The following is a 19,720-nucleotide window of genomic DNA, read 5'->3' as shown; positions in this document are numbered from 1 at the left end:
TCGGCAACTGATTGATTGACAGTTAGAAAGACCCAATGGAAAAAAGGAGTTAACTGAGCGACCTGAGAACATATTGACTCCTGGACGCCGCAGTACCCGGAGTCTTTTTCAAGAGGCTTCTCTTGCATTGCCTGAACCCGCCGCTAGGTGACGGGCTTCGGCCTCTCTCTGAGAAGGTGGCCACGTTACGAAGCCGCCATTGCTGGCTGCTGTTCCAACGTGGGCCGCGCTAGATTACTCACAGACCCCAAGGCCCTTGTGTGATCGTGGAGAAGTCATTCGATCTCTGAGCATTTTTCATCTATAAATAGGAGAGTTGGGCCAGAGAAGCCCAGAGCCAGTTTAGACACGGACGGTAAGGACACACGCGCCTCGTACGCACCTGGGGGCGCTGCGAAGAGACGCCCCCAGCTGCAGCCCCAACACTTCCTACTAGTTCGGCGACATGAAGGGAGGGACGTTTAACAAATGAAGCCAGTTCAGATTTACGTGACTTGCCCCTGGTCACACATGTCCCTGCAGAACTTGGTTTAAACCCAGCCTGTGCATATATAGTATTTCATTATGCTCTGTCTCATCTTTCCCCAATACTTGCAAATATGTCAGCTCACTCATGCTTCTCACAGGCTGATGAAGTCAGTTGGATGGGTATTAATTGTTCCCATCGTCTGCCTTGGGAAGTAAGCACTGCAAGGGGAAATGATGGTCTTGAATTTTACCTGCAGCTGTCGAGCAGAGCTAGGACTAGAAATCAGATTTCCTGACTTGGAGTGGTCTTCTGGAATTAAACAAGGAATAACTCCCATATCTCGGCAACCAGGGTGGGAAAATCCTGGTTTCTAAATCTTTTGCTGGATTCAGGAAGAAAAAGGCAGGGCCCAGGTATCCAGTCCTCATGCCTCTGCCTCAAGCATTTATTTGCTGTTTCAGGCCCAGCATGGAAGCTCAGTGTGCCTTGACAGCCTACTCAGTCAATTAACCAATAGTTTTTATACCGTTTATCAGGATTTGTATTATGAAAAATCTCCATTTCAACATAAATTTGTGACCTATTCAGATCCTCTGCCCATTTTTTTTTTTTTTTTTTTTTTTTTTTATTAATTTATTTATTTATTTATTTTCGGCTGTGTTGGGTCGTCGTTTCTGTGCGAGGGCTTTCTCCAGTTGCGGCGAGCGGGGACCACTCTTCATCGCGGTGCGCGGGCCTCTCACTACCGCGGCCTCTCTTGTTGCGGAGCACAGGCTCCAGACGCGCAGGCTCAGTAGTTGTGGCGCACGGGCTTAGTTGCTCCGCGGCATGTGGGATCTTCCCGGACCAGGGCTCGAACCCGTGTGCCCTGCATTGGCAGGCGGACTCCCAACCACTGCGCCACCAGGGAAGCCCCCTCTGCCCATTTTTTAATCAGGTAATTCTTTTGCTATTTAAGTTGTATGAGTTCTTTATATATTTTGGATATCAACCACTTATCAGATATATGATTTGCATATATTTTCTCCCATTCCATAGGTTGCCGTTTCATTTTGTTGATGGTTTCCTTTGCTGTGCAGAAGCTTTTTAGCATGATGTAGTCCCACTTGTTTATTTTTGTTTTGTTGCCTTTGCTTTTGCTGTCAGATCCAAAAACAATCATTGTCAAGACTGCTGTTAAGGAGCTTACTGCCTATGTTTTCTTCTAGGAGTTTTAAAGTTTCAGGTCTTCCATTCAAGTCTTTAATCCATTTTGAGTTAATTTTGTGTATAGTGTAAGATAAGGGTCTAGTTTCATTCTTTTGCATGTAGCTGTTCAGTTTTTGCAACACCATTTATTGAAGAGACTGTTCTTTCCCAATTGCATATTCTTAGCTCCTCTGTAGTAAATTAATTGACCATACACGTGTGGGTTTATTTCTAGGCTCTCTATTCTGTCCCATTCATCTATGTGTTTGTTTTTATGCCAATATGATATTGTTTTGATAACTATAGTTTTGTAATATAGTTTGAAATCATGGACAGAAATAACATTTAACCAACTATCTGGGCACTTCATGACTCAGTCAGGTTTACACATAAAATTAACCATCACGCTATACGCAAAAATACTCATAATCATTGACTCAGAAATCTATTTCTTAGAATTTATCCTGACAAAATCTTTCAAAAAAAGAAAAGAAGCCATATATATATATGTTTACAGAGACATTATTTATAAGTTCAAAAAACTGCAAACAAGGGGTTAGAGAGTGATTGTTAATGGAAGGGGGTTTCTTTTTGAGGTGATGAAAATGTTCTAAAATTAGGTAGTGGTGATGGTTACACAACTCTGAATATACTAAAAATGACTGAATTGTACACTGTAAAAAGGTGAATTTTATGGTATATGAATTGTCTGAATAAAGGTGTTATAAAACTATAAGCAATCTAAATATCAAACAAGTAAATTTTCATATATTATCACAGAAATAGCAAATAGCTCCATTTATTGAGTGCTTACTATATGCGAGGCATTATTCTGAACACTTTACATGTATAAATTCAGTGGTTTTTCAAAGTGTGGTCCTTGATCTAGTAGCATCTGAAATGCAGATTCAGGCACCCCACCCTGTCCTACTGAATCAGAATTTCTGAGGCCAAGGCCTAAGATGCTTTATTTTAATAAGCCTTCCGTGTATTCTGCAACATGGTCAAGTTTGAGTGTCTCTGTTTTAACTTGTTTAATTCTCATAGTAAACCCATAAGATGGGCAATATTATTTTCTCCATTTTATAGATAGTAGTGGAACATCTGCCATCATAAAAATGATAAAATCTAAGATTGCAGAAATATGGAATTCTAATGGCTAGAACATAAGATTATGTACATATTGTATGTACCCACAGCAGCCCTATATGTATACCATATATGTATTTTTGTATGTATATATATAATAGAAACACACACACACCTTGGAAAGAAGCTGAGAATTGAAAATAGTTAATGTGATTGGGTAGGAGATCTTGGGTGTTATTTCTGTACTTGCATAGTTTCAACAAAGTTTTGTTTGTGTTTCAGGAGCAGCCCTGCTGAATCAAAAAGTACTTTCGTAGAAGAGCCACTGATACTACTATATATAAAATAGATAACAACAAGGACTTACTGTATAGCACAAGGAATTATACTCAATATTTTGTATTAACCTATAAGGGAAAAGAATTTGAAAAAGAATATAGATAGATAGATAGATATCTGAATCACTGTGCTGTATGCCTGAAACTAACATGACATTGTAAATCAATTATACTTCAATTAAAAAATGCACATTAGGGCTTCCCTGGTGGCACAGTGGTTGGGAATCTGCCTGCCAATGCTGGGGACACGGGTTCGAGCCCTGGTCTGGGAGGATCCCACATGCCGCGGAGCAACTAGGCCCGTGAGCCACAACTACTGAGCCTGCGCGTCTGGAGGCTGTGCTCCGCAACAAGAGAGGCCGCGATAGTGAGAGGCCTGCGCACCGCGATGAAGAGTGGCCCCCGCTTGCCGCAACTAGAGACAGCCCTCGCACAGAAATGAAGACCCAACACAGCCAAAAATGAAAATTAATTAATTAATTAATTTTTAAAAAAATGCACATTAGAGGGAATTCCCTGGTGGCACAGTGGTTAAGAATCCGCCTGCCAATGCAGGGGACACGGGTTCGAGCTCTGATTCAGGAAGATCCCACATGCCGCGGAGCAACAGAGCCTGTGCGCAACAACTACTGAGCCTGCACTCTAGAGCCCGTGAGCCACAACTACTGAGCCCACGTGCCGCAGCTACTGAAGGCTGCACACCTAGAGCCCACACTCCGCAACAGGAGAAGCCACCGCAATGAGAAGCCCGTGCACTGCAACAAAGAGTAGCCCCCGCTCACCACAACTAGAGAAAGCCCGCGCACAGCAATGAAGACCCAACACAGCCAAAAAATAAAGAAAGAAAAAAACATTTTTTTCTAAATGCACGTTAGAATCATCAGAGGATCTCATCCATTCCGTCAACATTTTTGTTATTTATATATATTGTGGTATTACTGAATGTTTAATCAGAGCCAGCTAGGCCTTTAAAAACTTGAATTTCCACATTTGGAAATGGGAAAAATATAATTTTGCTACTCAGTTTTGAGAATCTACTGAAGCAAAGTATGTGTAAGTACATTATAAATCATTGTGGACTTCACAAGTTAATGATATTTTTATTTTTTTTATTTTAATTTTTTAAAAATATATTTTATTTTATTTTATTTTTATTTTTGGCCGTGTTGGGTCTTTGTTGCTGCGCATGGGCTTTCTCTAGTTGTGGCAATCGGGGGCTACTCTTTGTTGTGGTGTGTAGGCTTCTCATTGTGGTGGCTTCTCTTTTTGCGGAGCACGGGCTCTAGGCACGTGAGCTTCAGTAGTTGCAGCACGCGGGCTCAGTAGTTGTGGCACGTGGGCCCTAGAGCCCGCGGGTGTCAGTAGTTGCGGCACGTGGGCTCAGTAGTTGCAGAGCGCAGGCTCAGTAGTTGTGGCGCACGGGCTTAGTTGCTCCATGGCATGTGGGATCTTCCCGGACCAGGGATCGAACCCGTATCCCTTTCATTGGCAGGTGGATTCTTAACCACTGCACCACCAGGGAAGTCCCTAATGATATTTTTAAGTGATTCCTGGATATATTGCTGGCAATTTATTAATAGTGGAATAGTTAAAAAAAAAAAGAAGAGCCACTGAGCAGTGCCTGGAGGGGCAGACAGGAAAAGTCCCAATAATTTTAAAGAGGTGGGAAAGCCCAGCCTGGGGTGAGGGTACTGTTGGGAGACCAGTCAGATCTGGAGGTGGGAGGTTGTGAAGGGCTAAGTTGGGACAATCTGGGGCCAGTTTATGAAGTGTCTTTAAGTGCCAGTCAGAAGAATTCAGGCTTTGTCTCCGAGACAACATGGAACCCTGGAAGTTTCTATGAGTGACAGATATGTTAGAAGTGGTACTTTAGAAAACTGAGTCTGCCAGTCATTTGGTGAGATGAGAAGATGGAAGACTAGTTAAGGTGCTATTGCAATTATCCAGGCATGAGAAGGGGCCTTGCCTCATGACGTTAAAGAGAGAATGGGGAAGAAGGGAGGAGGCGGGACCTTTTGAAGGTGGAATCTACAGATGAATAGAAATGTGGTTGGCTGCCTTTCTCCTGAGCCCCCTCCCCTTTCTCATGTCTAATTCTCAGCTTCTCTGGGGAGTTCCCTTCGTTCCCTACCTGTGACCACAAATCTAGAATCTCCTCTGCAAATGAATCTGAAAACTCAATGTTAGTTTTCCCAAGAATGACTGGTTATACCACCAATTCTATAAAATCAGATAATATAACCACCCCCCCACCCCACCCCCACCACACACACACACACACACACACACACACACACACACCGGCACCTTAAAACACATTAATGGCTGCTCGGTGCCTGTAGGTTAAAATTCACACTCCCTTAATTTGGTTCATGAGGTCCTTTGTGACCAGCCTTCACCTGCCTCCCAGGCTCTTCTGCGGTCAGATCCCCTGATTACTTCCATTCCTTAGCCACACTGAGTTCACCTCAGTTCCTCTCAGGCCTTTGGACAAGCTGGTCTCTCTGCCCAGCTCCTTCTTTTCTTGATCTACTCCAGCTCATCCTTCAAGTCTGACCTTAAAAGTCATTTCCTCCAGGGAGCCTTTCCTGATCTCCAGTCCAGATTAGGTGGCCTTGCTTTGTGCTCCAGGATTTCTTCCATCACAGCACCTGGCACTTCCTCCATCACAGTACATGCCACACTATACTGTCACTGCCTGTCACTGCCTATACCTGTCTGCCTCTCCGTAGTAATCTGTGAGCTCCTGAAGTCAGGACTGTGCCTGCCACAAAGTTGGTGCTTGATCAGTGTTGGTGGAATGAACGTTCATTCCTGGGCTATGGTAAGGCACGCTCCCATTAACATTATCATTCTCATTAACATGAGTTGAACAATCAAACTGGAAGAAGCTGGGATCTGGAATTATTAGACAGGGCCCACTGAGATGGGGCAGATCCTGGGGAACATTGTCATTGCAGATGCTGGAAGAAAGTACAGACCAGCCTGGCAGCAGATGAAGGGAGTTAGTCTATTAAAGCAGTCAGAATCAGGAAGATATTCTAATAAGAGGGCACTGGAACAGGTTTGGAAAGCCAAGCAGGCAAGTGGAAGTAATATTAATAGATACCACTTGGCTTCCCTGGTGGCGCAGTGGTTGAGAATCCACCTGCCAATGCAGGGGACACGGGTTCGAGCCCTGGTCTGGGAAGATCCCACATGCCGCGGAGCAACTAGGCCCGTGAGCCACAACTACTGAGCCTGCGCGTCTGGAGCCTGTGCTCTGCAACAAGAGAGGCCACGATAATGAGAGGCCCGCGCACCGCGATGAAGAGTGGCTCCCACTTGCCGCAACTAGAGAAAGCCCTCGCACAGAAACGAAGACCCAACACAGCCATAAATAAATTAATTAATTAAATTAAAAAAAAAATAGATACCACTTATTGAGCATTCACTGTTTGTTGGGAGCTGTGCCTATAACTTTTTTTTCCCCATCTTTATTGAGGTATATTTGACAAAAAGTGTATGTATTTAAAACGTACAATGTGATGTTTTGATATATGTATACATTGTGAAATGTTTTCCACAATCAAGCTAACAAGCTAATTAACGTATCTATCACCTTATATAGTTACCTCCACCCTTTTTTTGTGGGGTGGTCAGAACAATTAAGAACTACTCTCGGGCTTCCCTGGTGGCGCAGTGGTTAAGAATCCGCCTGCCAATGCAGGGGACACGGGTTCGAGCCCTGGTCTGGGAAGATCCCACATGCCGCAGAGCAACTAAGCTCGTGCGCCACAACTACTGAGCCTGCGCTCTAGAGCCTGTGAGCCACAACTACTGAGCCCAAGTGCCACAACTACTGAAGCCCATGCGCCTAGAGCCCGTGCTCCACAATAAGAGAAGCCACCGCGATGAGAAGCCTGCGCACCGCAATGAAGAGTAGCCCCCGCTCGCCGCAACTAGAGAAAGCCCGCACACAGCAACGAAGACCCAACACAGCCAAAAATAAATAAATAAAATAAATAAATTTATAAAAAAAAAAAAAAAAAAGAACTACTCTCATAGCAAATTTCAAGTACACAATACAGTACTTTTAACTATAGTCACCATGCTGTATGTTAGATCGCCAAAACTTACATCCTTCATATATGAAACTTTGTACACTTTGAACAGCATTTCCCCCACCTCCCCAGCCACTGGAAACCACCGTTCTACTTTCTGCTTCTAAGAGTTTGTCTTTTTTAGATTTCACATATAAGTGAAATCATGCAGTATTTGTCTTTCTGTATCTGGTTTACTTCACTTAGCATCACACTCTCCAACTTCATCCATATTGTCACAAATGATAAGATTTCCTTCTTTTAGGGCTAGATAATATTCTTCATCCATTCATCCATCACTGGACATTTAGGTTGTTTCCATGTCTTGACTATTATGAAGAATGCTGCAGTGAACATGCAGGTATCTCTTCACGACAGTGATTTCATTTCCTTTGGCTATATATACCCAGAAAAGGAATTGCTGGATAATATGGTACTCCTGTTTTTAATTTTTTGAGGAACCTCTATACCGTATTTCATAATGGCTGTACCATTTTTTTTTATAACTTCATATACGTAATCCTTAAGTCAAGTATATGGGGTAGGTATTACCATCCACATTTTACAGTTAAGACTGTGGTTTAGTGCTGGGATTCAAAAATAGTTCTTCCTGGGCCTGTCCTCTTTTCTCTACATGAGTGCTTCTCCAACTTTAATGTGCATTAAATCACCGGGGGTGGGGGGGGTCTTATTAAAATGCAGATTCTGTTAAAATGCAGAAAGGTAACTCAGGCCTGGGTTGGGGCCTGAGATTCTGCCGTCCTCATAAACTCCCACTGATGAGGATATGTCAGTCCACGGATCATACTTTGAGTCACAAGACTCTGCACGATACTTCACTTTTTTCTCAGAGAGGTTAAGTAACTCACCTAGGTCACACAGCTAGTCCATAAGCCAGGGTTTTTGACCACAGGCCTATTTGATGTCAAAACCTATGGTCTTAGTCATTAAGATATACTGTCTCCCTCTATTCGAAGGAAACAGGGCACCCCGCTTCCAGTCTGGGGCTTAAGGGAAAAAATCTAATCCCTGAGAAGTAGACAGGCACCAGAGAAACTAAGAGGGTTACCAAGACAGGGCTTCTGGCAGAGGGAACAAAACCAGGGCTCAGTTACCAGACTGTGGCACAGGGTGGGGCCCAAGTCTTAGGAACAAGACAGAAGCTGCATTTCCAGAACTACAGCACAGAAGCAAGGGTGACTTGATGATGACACTCCAAAGGTGGGCAATAGCTTGTTCTATCCCTCCTGCCTGGAGCCTGAAATGGGGCCAGAGCCTGGGGCAGGACTGACCCTGCCAGTGTGACAAGGTCACATGGGAGAGAAGAGAAAGATCATAGGGGTGGGAGCCTCACCACCTTCACACCCTCCTCCCTGGGATCCTTGGCACTGCCCAGAGAGGCTAGGCCTTCCTGGGGCTCACCAGCATCCTATGGGGCTGCTGACCCTATCCCCTGCACTCTCCCTTTGCACCTTCTCTTCTCTTGATTTCAAGCCCTCCTCCCACCTCAGTCCTCTACATACCAACTCCCTGTTTGAATGACAGGATGGTTCCAAATTTCAGGCCCTTATCCTATTGACCTTGTTCTGTCAGGATCCATAACAATTACCTTAAATTTTTCTTTCTTTTTTCCACCACCTTAAATTTTGCCTTGTTCCCTTTGAATGGCCAGGGTATAGGTATCTGGGAAGTGGCAGAAACCAGGGACGCTTAGTACTGGCTAAGTCTGGGGTCTTCAGTGGGGAGTGGGGGGCCCACAGGAGTAGCACAGAGCAGGGTGAGAATCGGGTACAGGATATTTCAGATGCTTCTGGACTTATGCTTCCACAGCAGGAATCCAGCCATCCATGTTACACCAGCTGTCAGCTCAAGAGCTGCATCAGAGTCATCAACTATATTAGGATCTTGGTCAGAACTTTTGATTGACTTCTGGCTAAAGGTCAGCAAAGGACAGGTACAAATGTGACCTAAAGGATAAGTTACAGAGCCCCAAACAGAAAAATGACCAGACAAATTTCTGAGCATGAAAAATGTGACAGTTCAGAATTGGCTTTGCAAAATAAATTAGCAGACATCTTTATGTCAATGTTAGGGTTGTGCAGAGACAGATATAGCCTCTGCTGTATTAGGATAATTTCCCATGACCCCAAAGCCCACCACATACCTCCTGCACTTCTGCCCCCAGGCAGAGTCCCTCTGTCCAAGTGACCCCTCTTCCAAGAGGAGGATGTCCAGGGACAAAGACAAGCTGAGACAGAAGGGGGATGTTTGTTGGCATCCCTTACATATCCTCCTGAGCCTCTTGGATTCATTTTCATTTGGGTTCTTTTTTAAGAGCTAATTACTGTTTAGCCTCTGGAGACTCTGGTAATCGTCCAAATGCAAGTTACTTGAGGAGGGACCCCTGGGATACCTCCAAAACTACAAACATTTCATTTTTGTGTATCCCGGTTTAAAAAAAAAAAAATCCCAAGCGTGTATTTTATACCTACACATAAATGTGTATCTGGATGGACACTCTCCAACTATTAACCATGGTTGCCTTTGCAGAATGGGACTGTGAATAGTGGAAGAAGCTTTCCCTCACTTGCCTTGTAGAAGATATATTGTTTGAATTTTTAAAGTAACAAGCATTACTTTTATAATATGGGAGGAAGGAAAGAAAGAGGAAGGGAGGGAGGAAGAAAGAATGATTTGAGAGAGAGAAGAAAAGTAGAAAGACAAAAAAAAGAGGGAGGGAGTGAGGGAGGAAGGAAGGAAGGGGGGAAGGAAGGGAGGGAGGAAGGGCGAGAAAGGGAAAGAAAAAGGAACAGAATGAGAAGCCTCCTCCACTCTCTCCCTGAATAAGATCCAGGGAATCTCATCTATGTCCCTATCCTGCAGGAGCAATTGGAGGCCTCATAGGAAAGAACAGCAGCTGTTCACCTTCTTTGGTACATTATTCATCATGCATTTATTTTATGTAGATTCATCAGAGTTGAAAGAGCTCAAGATAAAAATATACATAACTTCTGGCCATTTAAAATATCAAAACAATGAAAAATATTTAAAGAGGCTAGAGGCAAGAGGGAGGGCAAGGGGAAAACAGAAAAAGAACAAGAAAGAAAGAAACAGCAGTTTCAAGTAAATAGCAACAAATACCAGTGTGCCTAAAAATCCTAAAAATCCAGTGTGCCTAAAAATCCTAAAAATCCAGTGTGCCTAAAAATCCTGCTGCACCCTGTTAAGCTATGACAGCCTTGTTCCCTGGAGGCTGGGCCAAAAAGGTCGACACAGAAGCCTTTGTCTCCTTTATTTCCCCCGGATGGGCACAGCTTTGGACAGTGGCCGTGGATGGGGTTGCTCAAGACCCAGCCCTTTCAGGACGCACCTCCAGCTTACCTTCCGCAGAAACCTTCCCTCATCGCCCTCTCCCCTTACTGCCCTGCCTCTGCATTCCTACATTTATGGACTCAAATTTTCAGTTATTTTCCCCATGTTAAGTGTTGCCACTCTGGACCTGTGATCATGTTGGCCGTGTGTTCATTGATCTGAAAACTCTTTGAGGACAGAGGGGCCTCTGACCTGCCTCTTTACCCCCTCGGAGTCTAGGTGCTGCCTGGTCCACAGAGGGTGTGCAGTGACCTTCCTGTCCCCTTCCCTCCACCTCTCCACGCTCTTCTCCAGTGACAGTGCCAGAAGCCAGGAGGACCCTGGTTAGCAGATGACCATGCAGGCATGTCTGTCTAATTCTAGCCAAGGGCATGGGGGAAGGGACAGAGCCCAGGGCCCTGTGGCCTCTTCTCTGAGAGGACGCAGGGCTAAGAATAGGACGGGAGATTAGGGAGGGATTTGAACTGCATTGTTATCTCACAGGAATGGTGTTCATTTGGGAGTGTTTTCTTTCCAAGCTCTTCCAAGAGCCGCCCCACCCCCTCCCCTGCCCTGTGTCTCTGTAGGGGTGCCCACCACTGTTCTCTCACCACTTCTTTCTCTTCTCTTTCCATCTGCTCTTCTCTGCAAGCGCCCATCCATTCCTGTCCCCTCCTCCTGTCCCCCGTTCCTCTCCAGCCCCATCCTAATTCCTCATCCCCTTTCTTCCTAAGTTCCTACCCCTTCACCTATTTTCCCTACTTCTCTGCCTGGATCTGCTTCCTTCCACCACTTTCCACAAGTCCTTCCCACTTACCCTTCCCCCTGCTTCTGTCTCCCTCCTGGCCCCTTTGCCCCCCCCCCCACCTCTCCTAAGCGCCTCACTCTCTTCAGCTTCAGGTGCCAGATTTGTTTTCCAGGCTGGTGGCCTTTGACTCCCCTTTCCTAACACTTTTGGACCAGTGTCTCGTCCACTCCTCCCTCTGTCCCGCTGCTGTGTCCCCTCCCTCAAAGCTGAGCTGGACAAGCACAAGTAGCAGAGGTTGAGGTGGGCTGACAGCCTCTACTCCCCTGACAACTAGAAACCATCAGCACTAGACACCGGGCAAAGGGCTACCTCTGAGGACGAGACCCAGGACATGCAGGCCATAGGGGACACCTCGCAGAGCCCAGCCAGAGCTATTCTTAGGAACCCAGTACCACAAAAGGGCCTTTTGCTTTGTGTCACACCACCCCCATGGAGCTGCTCTTGGCAGCCGAGGCTGTAATCTCAGAGACAAGGGGCCCAGACATGGGAGGCTGGGCTGGAAATGGCCCCCTGCCCTGACTTCTCAGAGCATAAAGGCTCTGTCCTTGGGGCAAGGTTATCTCCCACCACAATGCACAGACACACAGCTACACAGCTCTGCCGCTCTTTCTGCAGTCTTGGTCTGTTCACAGCTGAACCTCAGCTCTGCCGCCTCACCCCTTACTCCTCCGCTGCATCTGCTGGCCTTGCCCTCTGCTGCCTCTCCTGGTTTCCCCCCCAGGAAAAAGGATTTTCCTGGTTCTTCCCCACTCCCAGCAAACCAACTCCCTTCCCATCTTTCTGCCTCCCCACTCTTCCTGCTCAATATGGGTCAGCCTTTTTATCTAGTCAGTCCACAGCCCTTTGATAAAGGCTCTTCTTTCCTTGCTGCAGGTGGGGAAGCTAAGACCCCGGCTCTGGTCTCTTGAGACCTTGAGGAGTGTGACCAGCTCTCAATCCCTAGTCTGGTCCATGGATCCGAGGTGAGCTGGCAGTCAGGTTGCCTGCTGCCCCTGAAAAGCTCCCCTGGGAGAAAACAGCAGCCAGCTCCCGGCTCCTTTGTTCCAAATCAGACCCAGGGAGGTTGCTTACCACCCCTGCCCCATGACAGGAAGGACCTGCGTGATGTGTATATGTATCTCTTTGTGTTCTTAATCAGTTTCTAATATTTGTGTAGAACTTTGGGGCATATGTGGCAGAGGACGGGTATCAGAGTCCTGCACTAAAACTCAGGCTTGCAAACCCAGCAACAGGAATGCTGCCCAGCGCTGCAGCACAGGCAGATCAGGGAAGAACCGGCCTCCACCTTCCATCCTCTTGGAACACCAGCGAGAGCCCTGCTCCAGGAGACCAGCCGTTCTCCCACAGCGGGTTATGGGTTGGGACAGGCAGAGGTACCTGGGTCGTCAAACCAGGAACATCATCTTTCCAGGTGCAATAAACATACTGAGGCATAAGCAAGCAGAAGAAGCTGAGCCACGGGTGCTACTCATGTTTCCAGATCACTCTGTGGGGCTACTCTCTGCCCTCCAGCCCTAGGCTAGTACTCATACCGTGGAACACAGGAGGCCTCAGTCGGTGAGGGCCACAGGATGACAGCACGGCTGCCCCTGTGCTCTGCTGTGAGCTCCCTGCGTGCATCTCTGGGAACGAGGAGCGAGCCAGCTGGGCCTCCTCCCGTTTGCAAGCGCACTTTGTGGAGGCAGTCACCTCAGCCCTCCAAGTATTCCCAAACCACCCCTCCAGCTTCCCGAAAGAGAGAAGGAATAAGAAACCAAAACCAGAAAATGTAAAAGGGACTGGAGAACAAAACAAGGGCATCTTTTATCACCCCCTCTTCACAAGTGCAGGATTGCCCGATTTTTTTTTTTTAATTTTATTTATTTATTTATTTTTGGCTGTGTTGGGTCTTCATTTCTGTGCGAGGGCTTTCTCTAGTTGCGGCAAGCGGGGGCCACTCTTCATCGCGGTGCGCGGGCCTCTCACTATCGTGGCTTCTCTTGTTGCGGAGCACAGGCTCCAGACACGCAGGCTCAGTAGTTGTGGCTCACGGGCCCAGTTGCTGTGCGGCATGTGGGATCTTCCCAGACCAGGGCTCGAACCTGCGTCCCCTGCATTAGCAGGCAGATTCTCAACCACTGCGCCACCAGGGAAGCCCGGATTGCCCGATTTTTAAAGCAAAGCAAATCGTGTTACTCGGCCCTCTTCCCCTTCTAGCTGCTGTCTAATCTCTCAACTCACTGCCAAGCTCCTCAAATGCAGGGGTCACACCCACTGCCTCCACTTCCTGGCCACTCATCCATTCCTTAATACCTTGCTGCAGCCTGGCTCTGCCCTGTGACTGCAGAAGGTGCTTGCTCCAAGATCACCCGAGTTCCTCCTCTCTGCCACCCTGACATTCAGTCTGTCTTTGGCATCTGACGCTATGGCCACCTGCTCCTCTTGAAGAACTTCTTCTGGCTTTTAGGAAACTGCCCTTTTCTCGTGCTCCTTGGTGCTCTTTGAGTCACCTTCTCCAAGCTCTCCGATCTCATGGCCATCCCCCGAGGCAGCCGGTCTCATGTACCAGCCCTGCCCGCCAGTCCCATTAATTCCAACTTCCTACAGGGATGCAGACCATCTTCGTCAGATGCCCCACTGTGACCTCCAACTCCCCTGAACCAAACACGTTGTCCTCTTCCTGCCCACCTAAGAGCTTGTTCCCTTTTGCTGCTACCCCCATCCTTGCCAACATCACACAGTCATGAGTCTTCCTTCCTCATTTCCTGCATCCAGTCTGTCAGCAAGGCACTTTATTTCTTCCTGAGAAATCCTTCCAGCCTCGCCCTTTCCCCTTTGCATCTGCTGGCCCTGCTCTTCTCCTGACCTTGATCGTTACCCTACCCTCCTCTCCAATCTCCCTGCCTCCAGCCTCTTCTCCCTCAAAGTGCCCAGTAATACCTGTGCTGGGCCCTCGAACTCTGCTGTCATGACATCACAGTGACTGCTCCCAGGTCTACAGAGCTTTAGTCATTCATCACTGCCTCTAGGACACTGTCCATTTTGCTGATCTGGGACACATGGCAGAGTCAGCAGAAAGCACCTTGGAATAAGACAGAATGGGGCTTGAATCCCAGCACCACACTTGCTGCTTGATTTTTTTTTTTTAATAAATTTATTTATTTATTTATTTTTGGCTGTGTTGGGTCTTTGTTGCTGTGCGCGGGCTTTCTCTATTTGCAGCGAGCGGGGGCTACTCTTCTTTGCGTTACATGGGCTTCTCACTGCGGTGCCTTCTCTTGTTGCGGAGCACGGGCTCTAGGCACACGGGCTTCAGTAGTCGTGGCACGCGGGCTCAGTAGTTGTGGCGCACGGGCTTAGTTGGTCCACGGCATGCGGGATCTTCCCGAACCAGGGCTCAAACCCATGTCCCCTGCATTAGCAGGCAGACTCTTAACCACTGCACCACCAGGGAAGTCCCGCTGCTTTATCTTGAACAAACATCTTAGCTCTCTGGACCCCATTGCTGAACCATAAAATGCAATTTAATTGATTGGCAAATGTGAGCGTTAAGGGAGATGATGTGCATCAAACACCGGGCGTGGTGCTTGGCACAGATAGGCACTCCACATACGAACAGCCCTTTCCCCTCTTCTACAATGTGAGCCCACCTGAAATCTCCAGAGCCCAGAGTCTGGCCAGGCGTATGTCCTCTGAGTCCTTACTACCTCACCACGCCATTCCCCTGCCATGCCTTTTGTCGTGCTGGGATTCTCACCACCTAGACCACATCCCTGCTCCCAGTGCTTCTCAAAGTCCTACCTTCCCTTCAAGCCCCACCCACCTAGAAACCTTTGTTCCAGCCCACACTGAACAAGAGCTTCTCTGCCTTGGGGTCGTCCTGGATGTGGACCACACTGTGTAGCCCTGAGCCATCCTCACTTGGTTTCCAGTGTGCTACCTGTGGCTTCCTGATGGGAATGCCTGTGAGTCAGAGCCCATGTGATCTTCCTGTGGCCCCCACAGAGCTGGGCATGCAGCAGGCTCAGCAAGGTGCCTGATTAAGTGACTGACTGGGACCCAGCTGGAGGGTGGAAGGAAGAATGAGACAGGCTGGCAGCTGGAAGAGAGGCATTCCTGGAGAGTTCATCAAACACTAATGCTCTGTCTTGAGACTGGCTACAGATACGGCTGACTCTGTACCATAGGTGTTTTGCAGAGATGTATACATACCCATGTATGTGTAAAGTGTGTAGGCACGTGTGCTCATGGCCACTCACCTGAATTTATGGCAGGAGTAGAGGTGGGGAGACAGGCGATGGTACCAGGGAGGCTTGCTTAAGAAAAGGTGGTCTCTGATTTAAAAAAAATAGAGAACCCCTTCTCCCCTTGGGAAGGGGCAGCTGATTACTCAACCTCTTGGCTAATCACTGAGCAATTACCAGCCACTTCTATTAAATCCCATGGTCTCTCTATATCCTGGGCTGATCCAGGCTTGGCAGCCAGGATACTGCCCCAGGGATGCCTGTGAACAGAGCAGAGGTCCTCAGGTGGAGGAGCCGGGGACCTGGGCTGGGTCCCTAGCTAGAGCCCAACACAGAGAGAGCAGTGTGCAGGGCTCCAGGTCTAACACCGAAGTGCCCAGGTGACTCCAGGATGCTGGTTTTCAGTTTGCCCGATTATTTCATAGCACAATACCCTGGCCATTCTCCTTCCGGAGGTTCCTAGGCCCTCTACATGCTAAGTCTGGCTCAAGCCCAGGGATGGTTAGAACCGCTGAAGGAACCTCGGTCAGTCCCCTCGCTGAGGGCCTCAGTTTCATCTGCCCCCCTCCACACCCCAACTCCCATTCCCTAGGGCCAGCCCAGCTCCATTAGGCAGCTCCACCCAGGATCCCTAAGAGCTTCAGGCCTGGACACACACACAAAATCTAACTGACGGTTGGTTCTAATGGTCAAGCAGCTTCCACCTCAGGGCATCTGCTCCCATCAGGTGTCCTTGGCCAATGTCACCACTTAGTCTGGGTGACTCCTGGTGGGACTCAGCACAGTGGCCTGTCAGTCATGCAGTGGTGTCTCTCCCGGCCTCAGGGCTGGGCTGTGGGCCTGGACTGGGCCTAGGACAGCCTGAGGACTGCCTCTTGGTCATGCTGCTCCCAAGGGCGGCCACAATCTGGGCAAAAGAGACCATGGGCCTGCTGGATCTCTGACCTACCTTGGCCCAGACCATCCCTTGGACCAAGTGGACTTAGTGGGACTGAGGGAGATGTGGGGCACAGAACCTATGGCAGGGAAACCACCTTACCTGCCTGCAGTCAGGTCTGTGTTCCTAATGCCAAAAGCTGCCATTTAATGAGGGCCCACTATATGTCTAGGGCTGTGTTGGAACCTTTATCTGTGCAAACTCTAATGGCCTTAATTGCCCGTGACTATCCCCGTGTTACAGATGATGACACTGACTCAGAGAGGTTCCACGACTGACATCGACCACACAGCTGGGAAATGGAGGGGCTGGGTTCCAAAGTGGACCTTTGTGACCAACTCCAAAGCTTGCCAGGTTGCCCCTCGAATGCTCTCTGAGGCCTCCAGCCTAGATCCAGACTAGTCACACACCCCCAAGCCTCTCTTTTAGTGAGTTGTGCCCCTCTAAACACTCCCTGAAGGCAAGATCTACCTTCCCCAACACCCCAAACTAAACTGGGCCAGCCCCAGCCCCCCAGGCCCCTCCGTCCAGCTGTCCACTGTCTATCGGAAAGCAGAGACTGGACAAGGGAGTGGGGGCAGAGTGCAGGGGGTCAAAGATTTGGAAGCCAGCAGGAAGACAAAAGAATGACAAGAAGGAACAGCTGTTTCTAAAGGGAAACCTGAGACAGGCACAAAGCTCCGGCCCTAAGCCCAGGCTCGTGTGGAGGCAGGGTAGGGATCCCCCCAAGGTCAGGGACTCTGGGGGCAGGCAGATAGGAGTGCTGGGCCCACTCCAGGGCGGGTCCCTTCTCCCATGTGTGCAAACAACCCGTGCCTCCTTCCTCTTCCTGGGCCAAGACCCCTGCCTCTTTCTACCCCTCTCCTGCTCCCATCCCTTTGGGTTTGGGGGCTCCTTTCTGATTTCCCTCTTTTCATGCTGAGGTCTCCTCTGACTTGCCCTAGTGCACCCCTCCTCCTCCCATTCCTGGTAGTAACTTTAGCAACTTTTTCTCTGAACTCCCGCTGGCATGTTCACAGCAAATGGCCCCTGTTTGGGCCTGACACTTGATCAGGGTGGTGACAGAGCCCAGACAAAGCAGTCACAATGCTGGGGAGGGGAGAGCAGGGGAGACAGATTACCTTCCTTCCACTCCAGGCCTTATTTGGTCTACCTTGGTGAAGCGGCCCTCCCTCGGGCCCCTCTTTATTTATAGCATTTCGCTCTGCTCTCCTTTGTCTTGTCTGCTATCACTCCAGTACACTCTGCACTCTCCCCACACACCCACCACACGAGGGGCCCCTGGCCCCTCGCTCCTCCCACCAGGAATGGGCATGTGAGCAAAGGCACTGGCTCTAAGCTCAGGCCTGGATTTCACTTCTACAAATGGTTGAACAGAGCTGTCTGGAGGAAGGATCTTTGTATTGGTCACTGTTAGATCCTTATTGACTAGAAAAGTGCCTGGAACATCGCTGTTCCATAAATACTCGTTGAATGAAGGAATCAGCGAAGCTGCTCAGTCTTCAAACAGTAGCGAACAGAAGGAAGAGAATCATGATGGAGCCAAGAGTAGGTGCCGGAGGGCTGGAGAAAGAGTGGGGATCTTTAGGACCTCAGACCCTCCAGTCTGTCTCCAAACTGGGGCACTGAGGCAGAGAGCCTAGAGGCAGACAGGCGAGTACTATTCTGAAGTGGGGTGTGAAGAACAATAACACCATAACATCAGTAGGCCAGCACCCCTCAAACCCAACAGGAGGGGAGACAAAGTACGACTGATTTACTAGTACTAACTGTAGAAAAGGCTTTCCAGTTCCACGCCACAGAGGCTGGCCCATGATGAAGATACTGCCTTTGAAATGGCTCAGCTATCTCCCAGACATTCTTTGTGCATCTCAATTGCCTGCATCTGTGTCTGAGCCCTGGGAAATCAGGGAGGGGCAGCAGCTTTAGCTTGGAAAGATGGAGGGGTGGATGAAAAGAGATTTTGCCCTTCATCGCCAATCCTGAGGTCCCTACCAGTGGGCCTAATCGCTCAGCACCTGGCAGGGCCTGGTCGGGAACCCCCGGAATTTGATCTGCTGAGCAGGGCCTGTGGGGACTACCTCGGCAGCTGCATACCTTGACACTGTGGAGCTGCGGCTGCATTGGACGCGCAGCCCCTGCGGTTCATGGTCTGCCTCCCACTTGCCTGCTCCCTGCCCCTAATGCCGCTCAGCGCCCTCACACTGTGTCTTGGTTACCAAGCAGCCCTCACCGAGGCCCCCACCTGGATTGGCCCTACCCTGCTGCACCCACCCCCCCCTTCAAAATGTACCTGTGCTGCACCCCATCCCCCAGCCTGCAGCTCTCCTTCCAAGTAGAAAGCTAATCAGATGGAGTAACCCACGTGCGCTGAAGAGCTGTGATTGGGAAGGAGGGGGAATTTCAAACCAAACCGTGCAGTGGTTGCCTGGACACAGAGCCAGTGAAGCTTGCACACCCAGTTGCCGGAGGAGTGGCATCGGCTACGTTCTGTGCTCACAGGCTGAGCCCCAGCTCCCTTTTCTCCCCTCCTCTGTGGCTTCTCCTCAGGCCCCCACGGAAGTGGGAGATCTTTCCTGTCCCTCTGCCCGACTTGCCAGAATACCAATCTCACCAGAGCCGGAGAGATATCACCCCACAGAACACAAGAGGGGTGTGGGCAGGCACAGCTGTCTTGGTTAGGCATCTCCTTCTAGATCAGGGCAGCTGTATTATCTATGGCCCTGGGCTAGGGCATTATGTACCTGTGGGCAGAGCTAGGAAAACGGGCAAAAGGCTCCAAACTAGGACCATCAGGCAGCCGGGTCCTGCCCTCCGCGCACAGTGGGTCCTCGAATTCTTGGACTCCCAGCCCTCCTTCCCAGGCCTCCCTCCACAGGCTGGGCTCCATCTGCATCTGCTGAGCTCCTCCCCACCGCCCTTGAATCTTGCTGCCCTGACTGGCTGCATGACCTTAAAGAAGGCATTTCCTCTCTCCATAAAGTGAAGGACTTGGACCCATCACTAAGACCTGTCTGGCTCTGAGGCTTGGTGACCTCAACACATTGCCCAGCCATCCAAAGAAATCAGTGCCCGAGCCAGAGTCCCCATCTCTAAGCTCCCTGGTCGTCATTCTTGCCATTTGGCTGGGAAACCTCCTTCTAGCTGCCCCCATCTAGCCCCTACCCTGGGCCCAACTCTGCCCTACCCCTCTGCTGCTGACACTCAGCCCCATCCCATCTCACAGTTGGATGCA

General features: G+C 49.0%; 1 long non-coding RNA gene across 1 annotated transcript; it reads left to right on the top strand.

Moving 5' to 3' along the window:
• Positions 1-217: 217 nt before the first annotated feature.
• LOC130707705 (uncharacterized) lies at positions 218-3,285 on the top strand. The gene is made up of 2 exons (XR_009007723.1): positions 218-355; positions 3,029-3,285. It is a non-coding gene; the product is annotated as an uncharacterized LOC130707705 (long non-coding RNA).
• Positions 3,286-19,720: the final 16,435 nt, after the last annotated feature.

This window comes from Balaenoptera acutorostrata, chromosome 3 (assembly GCF_949987535.1).
Source record: "Balaenoptera acutorostrata chromosome 3, mBalAcu1.1, whole genome shotgun sequence".
NCBI lineage: Eukaryota > Metazoa > Chordata > Mammalia > Artiodactyla > Balaenopteridae > Balaenoptera > Balaenoptera acutorostrata.
The sequence above is the reverse complement of the archived record's forward strand: the minus strand, read 5'-3'. Positions and strand labels throughout refer to the sequence as shown.